Source organism: Galeopterus variegatus, unplaced genomic scaffold, assembly GCF_000696425.1.
Source record: "Galeopterus variegatus unplaced genomic scaffold, G_variegatus-3.0.2 Scaffold621, whole genome shotgun sequence".
Taxonomy (NCBI): domain Eukaryota; kingdom Metazoa; phylum Chordata; class Mammalia; order Dermoptera; family Cynocephalidae; genus Galeopterus; species Galeopterus variegatus.
In genome coordinates this window covers 468,367-474,569 of record NW_007726732.1, presented here as the reverse complement: position 1 = coordinate 474,569, position 6,203 = coordinate 468,367, and positions in this window count along the sequence as shown.

Genomic DNA, 6,203 nt, shown 5'->3' with positions numbered 1-6,203 from the left:
CTGAGTCTTTTCAGCAAACTGCACTCCCTGCAGTTCTATATTCCTGACCAGTCTCCACTGAGTGGTCCTGTGCTGACTGGGAGGCAGATCAGCTGTCCTTGCTGTGCCCCAGTGTTCTCCCAGTGGATCCATCTCCCCCACCACCCACACTCCAAACACCTCCCATGGGACGGGCCATGCATCGGTCCCTTGCAATGACTCACTGGTCTCTTGAGTGGCTCCTTTTTGTCAGTTGTCTGTGGCTCCTCGCTCCTATATGGGTCCACGGGAACCCTATGAGTGGTCTTGCTAGGCTGGGGGCCACCAACGCCCTCTTCTCCCCTGCTGCATCCAAGCAACTTCATCCGAAGGGCACAGCTGTGGCTTTTGCCAGCTCCTGCTCCATGCACTCAGCAGCTCCACCCTTAAAGTGGCAGGGGCTCGAAATGGTCAGAGCGGTTCTTTCTTTCTCTCATCATGTCTTCTCCTGTCTTCATGTGCTTTGTAGGTCTCTCCTCCTCTTCCCCTGAGCTCTAGCAGCCCAGCTTGGCTGTCGTTGCTTTTTAATAGTTGTAAATTGGTTGATTTGTGGGAGAGAGTGAAGCTGGAGACTGTCTATTCCACCATCTTGACTAGAAGCTTCTAAAATGGCTCAATGACTTTTTAACATGTGTGTGTGTATGTGTCCGTGTAACCACAACCCAGGTCAAGATGTAGAACTTTTCCATTATCCCAGAAATTCCCGTCATGCCCCTTCTCAATCAATACATCTCCCAAAAGGTAACCACCATTCTGACATCACCATAGATTAGCCTGTTCCTGAAATCATACAGAAACAAAATTCTACAAAATGCACTCTTGTGTCTGGCTTCTTTCAAGTTTATGTCTGTGAAATTTATCCATGTTGTTGAATCTATCAGTACCTTGTTCTTTTTTACTAATGTGTATTCCCACGGAAAGGCAAGAATTTATTTATCCATTCTGCTGCTGATGGACATTTGGGTTGCTTCCAGATTTTGGCTATCATCAATAAAGCATCTATGACATCCGTTCAAGTCTTTTTGGTAGACAGATGCACTCATTTCTCTTGAAATAGAATTGCTGGGTCTTACGTATGTAAATACTCAAATTTGGTAAATGCTGCCCAGTAATCTCAAAAGTAATTGTACCAATTTACACTCAATTCTCACTGCTTTTTTTCAGCCTGTCCACCTAATATGTTTGGATTTTCTGCTCTCTACTGGTTTCATCATACATAGTATTTGCATTTGTTTCTCATTTTCACTTTTGCCTGGATGATTTCTGAGAGGAGTAAATATCATCTTTACTTTATCACCTTTAAACTGCATAACCTCTTTCCTTTTTAAAGCCAGGAATGCAAAATTAGTTTAACATTCAAAAAATGACTAATGTAATTCACCTAACATAATTCATCAGTTTTTTAAAAAAATGATCATTGCAATAGATGCAGAAAAGACATCTGGCAAAATCCAATATCCATTCCTTATAAATGCTCTCAGCAGGCTAGGAATAGAAAGAAATAGTCTCAACTTGATGGAAAACATCCATGTAAAACTTCCAGCTAACATCATATTTAATGGTGAAAAAACTGAATACTTTCTCTGTAAGATCAGAAACAAGACACTTAAGCCCACTCTCATCATTTCTATTTAGCATTGTATTGGATGTCCTAGCCACTGCAATAATGCAAGAAATATGAATAAAAGGCATAAAGATTGGGAGGCAAAATGTAAAACTGTCTTTATTGGCAGACAGCAAGATCACCTATGTAGAAAATCCAATGGAATTTATTAAAAAGCTACTAGAATAGGTGAATTTAGTAAGGTAGCTAACATATGTATGGTCGTCATTATGATACAAGGTTAGTATACAAAAATTGTATAAACAAAAAAATCAATTTTATTTTTTTATACTAGCAACGAATGATCAGAAATAGAAATTTTAAAAAACAAAAAACAATTACAGTAGTGGAAAAATATGAAGTACTTAGAGGTAAATCTGACAAAAAAATGTGAAAGACCTGTAGACGGATAACTACAAAATATTGCTGAAAGAAATTAAAGAAGACCTAAATAAGTGGAGAGAGAAATCTTGCACATGGGGTCAGATATGGGTCAGACCTATTCTTGTCAATTTTCCCCAAATTGATCTATATATACAATATAATCACAATGAAACACAATCACTTTTGCAGAAATTAACAAGCTAATTCTAAAACTCAAAGTACCTAGAATAGCAAAAATAACTTTGATAAAGAAGAGTAAAGTTGGAGGACTAGCACTACCTGATTTCAAGACTTATCATAAAGCTACAGTCAAGAGAGTGTGGTATGGGCATGAAGACAAACAAATACATCAATAGAACAGAGTAGGGTCCAGAAATGGATCCACCCATATACGGACAGGCAAGTTTCAATGAAAGTTTGGCAAAGGCAATTTAGTGTATATTATGGATTGAATTTTGTCCCCCCAAAGTTTAATGTGTTGGAGGCCTGGTCCTCACTGTGACAGTGTTAAGAAGGTGGAAAATCCTATTATGGTAATTGAAAGGTGGGGCCTTCAACAGGTGATTGGACTGTAGGACCACGCTATAGTGAATGGATTAATAATGGTGGCCAAGGGCGTGGTTCTGAGAGTTGTAAAAGGAGAGCACATGAGAATCTCTCTCTCTCTCTGCTCTGCCATTTCCACCATGTGAGACCTCTGGGTCACTGTTGCCACTACCAAGGCCTTCACCAGATGTGTTCCCGGAACTTTGGACTTCCCAGTCTCTGAAACTGTAAGCAATAAATTTTGTTTTCTTTATAAATTACCCAGTTTCAGGTATTTATGTTATAAGCAACAAAAACAGACTAATACAGTAGAAAAAAGACAGCCTTCAACAAATGGTGCTGGAACCATTGGGTATTCATATAAAAATGAATTTCAATTCATACTCATACCATATACAAAAATTAACTCAAATAGTTCATAGACCTAAATGTAAAACTTAAAACTATAAACCTAGAAGGAAACATAGAGGAAAATAGTTGTGAACCTTGGGTTAGGCAAAAGTTTCTTAGATATAAAACCAAAGCACAAACCATTTCTTAAAAAATTGGTAAACTACACTTCATCAAAATTAAAGAACTTCTGTTCTTCAAAAACACTTCTTTCTTAAATGCTCAACATCACTTAGCATTCAGGAAATGCAAATCAAAACCACTTTGAGATACCATCTCACTCCAGTTAGGATGGCTTATATCCAAAAAACTGAGAATGATAAATGCTGGCGAGGTTGCTGAGAAAAAGGAACTCTCATATGCTGTTGGTGGGACTGCAAAATGGTGCAGCCTTTAAGGAAAATGGTATGGAGGTTCCTCAAACAATTACAGATAGACCTACCATATGACCCAGCTATCCCACTGCTGGGAATATACGCAGAGGAATGAAAATCATCATGTTGAAGGGATAACTGTACTCCCATGTTTATTTCAGCACTATTTACTATAGCCAAGAGTTGGAACCAGCCCAAATGTCCATTATCAGAAGAGTGGATAAGAAAACCTTGGTATATCTACACAATGGAGTACTACTCTGCTATAAAAAAGAATGAAATACTATCATTTGCAGCAACATGGATGGACTTAGAGAAAATTATATTAAGTGAAACAAGTCAGGCACAGAAAGAGAAATACCACATATTCTCACTTATTTGTGGGAGCTAAAAATAAATAAATAAACAAATAAACAAATAAATGGTGGCAGGGGAGACACAACAATCACAACAATTCCTTGAACTTGGTAAGACAAGTGAATAGATATGATGTAGACCAGAGGGAGGGGGGAAAAGGAAGGGGGAAAGTGGAACTGGTAAAGGGACCTGAAAATCAACTACACTGTATATTGGTAAGTTAAAATTAAGAAAAAATTTTTTACTTAAAAAAGAATTTTTTTAAAAAGACACTTCTTAACAAGAAAGAGATGATAAGCCACAGACTGGGAGAAAGTACTTTCAAATCACATATCTGATAATGGATTTGTATCCAGAATAAAGAAGTCTCAAAGCCCAATAATAAGTAAAAAAAAAAAGGGGGGGGGGGGGAGGGGGGGGGGAAAATATGACTTGTATCAGGCTTTTTTTTTTTTTTCCTTTTTGTCTTTTTTCGTGACCGGCAACGGATCGCAACCCTCAGTGTTGCGCCCGTACCGGACCGGGACCGGCAACGGGATCGCAACCCACGGTGTTGCCCCCGCACCTTGCTCAGCCAGTGAGCAGCCGGTCTGTATATGGGATCCGAACCCTCAGCGGGAGTGCCGCCGCGCTTCCCAAGCGGCGCACTGTAGCGGTGCGCCACCGGGCCGGCCCATGTATCAGGCTATTTTTAAGTTTCTTGTTTCCCAGTCATGACTGAATAAAATAAATAGTCAAATTTTTAAAAGTATTTTGTACTTTATGCTTGTCTGAAAACAAACCGAAAATAATCTCCTTTACTCTATACTTATGATAAATTTCAAACTTAAAGTGATTAAGCTATTTCAACAAATTTTAAAGAGATGTAAGAAAGTTTTAAGGAGACACTAGGATACTGAAGTAAAGATTATGAAACCTCACTGTGAGTGATGTGAGCTACATGGCAAAATGGGGTGGGGTGGAAATTAGAAATACAGAGGTAGAACGAAGGGGATATTGAGTGTATTGGACAATCTCAGGTTGCTTAGAATGAGCATTGCAGAGTTGGAATGGGGTTTGAAGCAAATGGGAAAGCCTCAGAAAGGCTGGGCAGGGAAGAGGACAGGGAATTCTTGGAGAACAGGATGGCAAGAGAGGACCCAGCAAGGCTGGGTAATTCATATTACTTTTTCTTGCTAATCAGTTTGGGTGTAGTTTTCTCCAGCAGCACTGAAAAGCCCCAGAACTAGAGGTACAAAGGCATCTGGACAGAGAAAAGGGTTTTGAGAAGGAAAGGCAGAAAGAAGTGACAAGGGACTGGGCAGCTGAAGAGGGCTGCTCTGAGGATGGGTTTTTGTTAATGAAAAGGAAAAATCAATTTTTACAAAAAAATTATCTAAAATCTTATCTAGCTTTCTTCCACTTTTGTATGTCCCCTTCCACTGTTTGTTTAAAGGGTTTTATTAATACACATTGTACCAGTTTCCTCAGTATCAGTGTGTGCTGATTTGATAGCTTCCTTTTATTTGCATTCAGTCCAGTAGATTGTTAGCTAGGTTCAACATTTTTCTGATCTGCTATTACTGTCACCTTTTGTGTGAGATGTTATGCCCTTTGTCAAGGCAGAATTTCATTAACAAGTACGGAAAATTAATGCAAGCACTCCGCGTTCTTCTCTTCTATCCATTCTACTTCAAGGTTACTTAGGGGGGTCTTCACACCCCGCCCCACCTTTTATCCCACACTTTGCCCACTGATGTTTTGTAGGGTCAGAACCACTCGTCAAAGCCGAGGTCCCACCTTTTGTGTGAGATGTTATGCCCTTTGTCAAGGCAGAATTTCATTAACAAGTACGGAAAGTTAATGCAAGCACTCCGCGTTCTTCTCTTCTATCCATTCTACTTCAAGGTTACTTAGGGGGGTCTTCACACCCCGCCCCACCTTTAATCCCACACTTTGCCCACTGATGTTTTGTAGGGTCAGAACCACTCGTCAAAGCCGAGGTCCCGGGCCTGTTTTTAATTTCCATATGGTTTACCACAGCCTTCTGCGCCACCTGCCCCAGCACTCGCCTCGCATTTCCTCTCCCTCAGCTCCTTCTGCCCCCCCCACACACACACACACAAAGAAGTTGGTCTGTGTTCACTCTGCTCTCATTGCACATACATCAATTAAACAGTGGGTTTCTAATCAGTCTCCTACTTGGGTTTGGAGTTTCTTTATAAATTTAATTTTTTTGGTGGCTGGCCAGTATGGGGATCCAAACCTGTGACCTTGGTGTTACAAGGCTGTGTTTTAACCAACTGAGCTAACTGGCCAGCCCGACAGTTGGGAGTTTCTTGGTTAGTTCCGACCACTTATTGAGTGTCCACTGTTCGCCAAGAATTATGCAAGACAAGGTATGTGTCCCTCTCCACGGGTAGAATATTAAATGTACAAATGAATGCAGGAGACTGAAAGGTATAGGTAAGAACTAGCCAGATCCAAAATTCCATATAAAACGCTGACAATTTCAACTCAGCTCCTGATTTTTCCCAATCCCAAAGAGCTGC